This window comes from Gymnogyps californianus, chromosome 26 (genome assembly GCF_018139145.2).
Source record: "Gymnogyps californianus isolate 813 chromosome 26, ASM1813914v2, whole genome shotgun sequence".
NCBI classification, from domain to species: Eukaryota; Metazoa; Chordata; class Aves; order Accipitriformes; family Cathartidae; genus Gymnogyps; species Gymnogyps californianus.
Window position 1 is genome coordinate 1,808,262 of NC_059496.1, and position 6,722 is coordinate 1,814,983.

The window sequence follows — 6,722 nt, forward strand, 5'->3', positions numbered from 1 at the left end:
CTCCCTGAGTGTGGCAGAAATGCTGAGGGTTTCTGACTTCCAAGAACAGTCCACAGGTGAGATGGAGCAACGCTTTAAAAATAACCTCTCAAACTGCCTGCTGTCATACCCATTCCTTAGCACTGGGAGTGCAGACACTGACAAGCTCTTTTGTGTTAGGAGCAGTTTAACCTGGAAAAATTCAAACACCAGGACTGGCCCCTGCCCCCACTGTTCCCATGAACCCACTGCTGCACAGCAGGGCTGACTCCTCGGCAGCCACTGGGCAAAGGCCCTGCTCCCCACGGCACACTCAGCCAGCACGAACCAGAGCTCGAGCCACAGAGCTGAAGGTCTCCTAGAAAACAAAAAGGGTGGGTGTGTAGCTGAGGGGTGGGGGTGGGTCCATGAAGGGGACTCCAAGAGAAATGGCTTTGCTTTTGCTCAGAGAAGTCTACCCTAACTTGTCACTGTCTTTTCCTCCTTCGACAGTGCCCCACGCTCAGAGAAAGCTAACGTCCAATGGCAGCTCCATCACTGAGTTCCTCCTCCTGGCATTCGCAGACACACGGGAGCTGCAGCTCTTGCACTTCTGGCTCTTCCTGGGCATCTACCTGGCTGCCCTCCTGGGCAATGGCCTCATCATCACCACCGTAGCCTGTGACCACCGCCTCTACACCCCCATGTACTTCTTCCTCCTCAACCTCTCCCTCCTTGACCTGGGCTCCATCTCCACCACTCTCCCCAAAGCCATGGCCAATTCCCTCTGGGACACCAGGGCCATCTCCTACTTGGGATGTGCTGCACAGGTCTTTTTCTTTCTCTTCTTGATGGTAGGGGAGTATTGTCTTCTCACTGTCATGGCCTATGACCGCTACGTTGCCATCTGCAAACCCCTGCACTATGGGACCCTCCTGGGCAGCAGAGCTTGTGTCCACATGGCAGCAGCTGCCTGGGGCAGTGGGTTTCTCTATGCTGTGCTGCACACTGTCAATACATTTTCACTACCACTCTGCCAAGGCAATGCCCTTAACCAGTTCTTCTGTGAAATCCCCCAGATCCTCAAGCTCTCCTGCTCACACTCCTACCTCAGGAAAGCTGGGCTTCTTCTCTTTGGTTTTTCTTTATCTTCAGGGTGCTTTGTTTTCATTCTGCTGTCCTATGTGCAGATCTTCAGGTCTGTGCTGAGGATCCCGTCTAAGCACGGACGGCACAAAGCCTTTTCAATGTGCCTTCCTCACATGGCTGTGGTCTCCCTGGTTTTGATCACTGCCATGTTTGCCTACCTGAAGCCCCCCTCCATCTTTTCACCAGCTCTGGACCTGGTGCTGGCAGTGCTGTACTCGGTGGTACCTCCAGCAGTGAACCCCCTCATCTACAGCATGAGGAACAAGGAGCTCAAAGACACCCTGAAGAAACTGATTCAATTATTTGTTTGTCAGCAGCAGTAAGCTGCATGTGTCTCTTCACAAGTGATTTCCAATGTACCTTGGAACCTCCTGTGCTTTGGGCATTTTATCTGTGATAACCAAGTTTATCCAGGAATGTCTGCATCCACACCACTTCTCCAGGGGCATGAACCCAGCCTGTCTGACCCAGAGGCCTTTGTACGTGTGTCTGGCACTACGGTACAGCTGGCCTCCTGTCTCACATCTCTGCAATAAAAGGGTGTTTCCTCAGGGCCGGTGTCTGGAGGTTGGGCTCTTCTTCCAAAGCTGAAGTGAAGGGCAGGCTGCAGAAACTTCCACTTACAAAGCTGTACTGCTGTGCTCAAGTTCTCCGTGGGCTGAGTGGACGAGGACATGGGGCCATGTGTTTGGGAATGGGCCTGGGCTGAGCCTTCACATGTACATGCCCAGTGCCCCGGGACGTGATCCCTGAATGATCAGCAGGGATCTGCCTGGGGTTGTCTCCTTGTGGGTTTTGGGCACCACCACCCACCTCCCCTGCAGAGCAGCACCACAAGCTTGGGGCCCTGCAGGGAGCATGGGGAGGGAGCCAGGAACGGCCGGCCAGGCCAGCACGGACACAGTCACCTGGGGAAGGCTCTCTAGGGAGCAGGGCCTCTCTTCTTACCCAGACCTTGGCAGACCCCAGAGCAGACCTGTATGTGAACCCTTGTGTGGGACACGGTTGGGGCTTGGCTGGGGCCAGGCACTGGGGGGCTGCAAAAGAAGGAGGGCTGGTGGGGATGGACACTGAGGTCTGCTATGGAGACTCTGGTGGGGCACGTTTCTCCACCCCAAACACACCCTGTCCTGTGCAGTGTCCGATGAGGGGGGCCATGGGAGCATGTGTTGGGCACTGGGGCTGTGCTGGCGCAGGAACGGGTCACAGGTTGGAGCCCTAACACAACGATCAGGAGGTGGAAGCAAGGACAGGCTATGAAGGAGGAATTTAGAAAGATGACCTGAGCATGCAGGTCTGTGTTTCGGAAAGGCAAAGCTCACCTGGAGCTGATGGGGGCTGCAGGCGACATCAAGAGCCAAATGAAGAGCTTCAGCCACTGTGTTTGCAGTAAAAGGCTGGACAAGGCACAGGCTGCTGAATGATGAGAAGGGGTTCATAACAGCAGACACAGGCAGGGCTGAGGCACTCAATGCCGCCTTTGCCTTAGTCTTTGCTAAAAAGGTCTCCCAGGCCTCTGCTCAGTGAAAGGGCTCAAGGAGGAGGAGAGCACGTATTGACAGGAACCTCAGGAAGTCCCACAAGGACAAGTGCCAGTGTCTGCCCCTGCAGGGGACTCCCCCTGGCAATGGCACAGGCTGGGGGCTGCCTGGCTGGGGAGCAGCTCTGTGGGAAAGGTCTTGGTGGGCAGGGAGCTGGACAGGAGGCCACCGCGTGCCCTGGCAGCAAGGGAGGCCAGCAGGGCCCTGGGCTCTACGACCACGAGCACGGCCAGGAGATGGAGGGAAGGGACTCTCCCCTTCTATGTGGAACTTGTTAGACCACATCCAGAACACTGGGTCCAGTTTCTGCAACCCCAGTGCTGGAAAGGTGTTGGCAAGCTGGAGCGGGTTTAGTGAAGGGCCCTGAAGACGCTCAGGGGGCTGGATCACTTTCCCTGTGAGGAAAGGCTGATGAACCTGGCCTTGTTCAGCCTGGAGAAGGCATGGATGAGGGGCACCTCACAGCAAGGGAGCCCTCACCTTTTTCACCAGAAGGCCAGCCATGCATTGGAACAAGCACTGGTCACCCTGGGAGAAGGTACAGTCCTCCGTCCTTGCAGGTTTTCAAGACCCAACTCGATTAAGCCCTGAACAACCAGGTCTGAATGTATACCTGACCCTGCTTTGAACAGACGGTTGGACTACAGACCTCTCTCTTTTAATGCTGCAGGCCTGATTAGGATAGAAATGGTCAGACAATTTTGACATAAAAAACAAAACAATGAAGAAGTAAAGAAAAAGATCTAAAGGGCAGAAATAGTTTAGTACACTTTTCATCTTTTGAAATTCTTTGTGTTCTTGTCCTCCTTGTTTTGGTTCATTCTGATTTAATACACCAGTCTTTGGGGGGATTTTGTGACCTTTTCTTTTTTTAGAAGGAAAAGCCATTTCCCAAACGGATCTGGGATGCAGCTACAGGGACACAGATGCCTCCAGTCACAGGGACACCGGTGCCTGGTGCCAGTTCAGGTGCCCTGGGACCCTCTGCCCGGCCTCTATCAGCAGCCTCCGAGGGGCTCTGGTCTTCTGCAGGAGACCTCCTGCCCTGTCTGACAGCGGCCAGTCCCAGGCAAACACCTCGCCTACACTGGGGCCTCTGCAAGTGGCACTTCATGTCCATGGTCAGACATGCCTGGAAAGAGGAAGAACTGCTTGCAACTTGTAAAAAGCACATGAGCACCTTTTCACCAGCTGAGATAACTGAATACTTTTACTCCAATGACAAAGTTTTCCTACCATGCCAAAATGGGAATTTCCAGGAAGTATATTCATCGCAGGAGAAGAAATATTCACCTTCCCTTGTACTTGCATTGCTGAGACTCTGGCCATTATACTCTGTATTTAATCTCCCAAATCTTTCCACTTGTCCTGATGAAACGACCAGGACTAAAGGCATCTTCTCAGCAGACTATCTGGACCTGTGCCCTTTCCATTGCTCTCCTGTTCCACCCTCCCCTTACTCCTTGCTCAGCCAGATCCCTCTCAACCACCCAGGTGCTGCTTTGAGCTTCAGGGAGTTACAAGCCTGCCCTTGTCTCTCAGCAGTCTAACTGACTCTTCAGCCAACTCCTACATTCTGTTTATATCTATCCTTTCCTATCACTCTGTCTAAAACATTTCCAGTGAGGTTACCCCGTGTGGGTGGTGAACCTCACTGGAGGCAGCTTGAATGGAGCACAGAGTTGAGGAGTGTGGTTGGTTGGTTGTTAAATTTTACCATGCTTTCCTTCTGTTTGGTGGCAATGAAGAGAAAGCCTGCTGTGCCTGTGTGCAGCCAGGTCTCTAAGGAAAGCAGGTGGGAGTTGGTGCAAAAGAGGCTGTAACCTCCAGCTGCAGACTTGGGTGGAGAAGTCTGATGTCAGGAGAAGTGATGCGAGTCCCAGGCGGCCCATGAGAGAAAGGGTGGGGCTGGGGAGGTGAGGAGGAATGTTGTCCAGGCAGTGCCTGACCTCAAGGAGCCTGCTTTTCCTATTTCATTAGGAAATCTTCTGCATCAATATCAACTGGAAAATGTTGTGAACACTTTTGCTGTGAGTGGAAAAAAGTAAAAAAAAAAAAGACTTCAAAGGAGAAATTCTTTTTTTACTAGCTGTTCATACGATTATGTCTCTTAACTGCACTCCTGAAACCTCTCCACTTAGCTGCCCAGGTCTTGAACACTCGCAGAAAATAATGGGAAGAGACATGGCTTCTTGTGTTTTAACGAGCCCCATGGTGTATTTGGTGCTGACTCCATGAACCTCAGACACTGAGAGGAAGTTGAAGAAACCTCTCAAGAAGCCAAAGTCAGATGCCAACTCCAAAGTTTCTTGGAGCCTTAATGGGTCCCGCTGAGGGACATTACTGACAAAGCCTCCCCAGGGGCTGCTTAGAGCAGAAAACAGGAGAAAGTGATGACAAGTAGACAAAGGCAATGTAAAGGAACAGATTCTGAGTAAAGCTGGCTGTGTTCCATGAAGGCAAAGGGCCAAGCCCTGACCCCCAGCCCCTGGGAACGGAGATCCTGTCCCTCACATGTTGCTCAGGGCTCTTCCTGGGGCACTGCAATGCAGGGATGTGCAATGCCAATTGCAGGACTATGGTACTGTTGTGGTGTAACACCAGCCGGAAACTAAGCACTACGCAGCCGCTCGCTCACTCCTCCACACCCAGTGGGATGGGGGAGAGAATAGGAAAAAAAAACCCCTCATGGGTTAATATAAAGACAGTTTAATAGGAGAGAAAGGAATGAAAAATAATGATAATAATAATAATAATAATAATAATAATAATAACAGGATCAGACTATACAAAACAAGTGAGGCACAATGCAATTGCTCAGTACTCACCGACCGATGCCCAGTTAGTTCCTGAGTCGCGATCTGCCCCTCCCAGCCAACTCCCCCACTTTATATACTGGGCATGATGTCATATGGTATGGAATAGCCCTTTGGACAGTTTGGGTCAGCTGCCCTGGCTTTGTCCCCTCCCAACTCCTTGTGCCCCTCCAGCCTTCTTGCTGGCTGGGCATGAGAAGCTGAAAAATCCTTGGCTTAGGATAAACACTACTTAGCAACAACTAAAAACAGCAGTGTGTTATCAACATTATTTTCCTACTAAATCCAAAACACTGCACTATACCAGCTACTAGGAAGAAAATTAACTCTATCCGAGCCGAAACCAGGACAGGTACAATGCTTATGGGTCTCTCCTGGGTGGGGCGAGTGGGAATGAGGTCCTGGTGCCATAAGGTTAAAGTGTCTCCTCGTAGGCCTTGGTGGTTGAGATAACAGCCACAGCCAAGTGGAGAAAGACCCGGCTCTCTTGGCAGCTTTTAGCCTTGCCTGAGCCCTCGATCAGCATAACCACTGGCTGTCCTATGGTGTCCCACACCTGGGCCTCTTTCCCTGCAGGCTGTAGACATCCACCTTGCTTCCTCCACCTTGCTCTCATCTGAGCATCTCACTACCCTTACTGACATCTCTCCGTCCTCCCTGGACGTTCCTTCAAACACAAAGCCATGGACTATTCCAGATTTCCTCAGGGTGGCCGATTAGACCACAGCACTGCCCTTGGAGTGACATTTTGTTCTCCTCATATCCAGTCTCAACCTCCCAAGCTGCACTTAGTGGCATTCTTTCTTTCTCATGCTCTTTTCCACTACGAGGAAAAGCTCCATCACCTCTTAAGCCCTCCTTCAATCACTCTCAGACTACTCCTATGCTGCCTCCATGCCACGGGGCCAAAGAAGCCCAGGTCCCTCAGTCCCTCTACACAGGTCATGTGCTTGAGGCCCTAACTCCCACCTTGGCAGGCTTCCCCTGGACACTGTCCAGTTCTCCCCCACTCCTCCCAAATGGGGAGCCGCACACTGGGACACACCCACGTGTGCATGCTGTGCTGCTTTTGGCTGGGATAGAGTTCATTTTCTTCATAGTAGCTAGTACGGGGCTATGGTTTGGATTTGTGCTGGGAACAGTGTTGATAACACAGGGATGTTTTCATTACTGCTGAGCAGTGCTTGCACAGAGTCAAGGCCTTTTCTGCTTCTCACACCGCCCCATCAGTGAGTACGCTGCGGGTGCACAAGAAGTT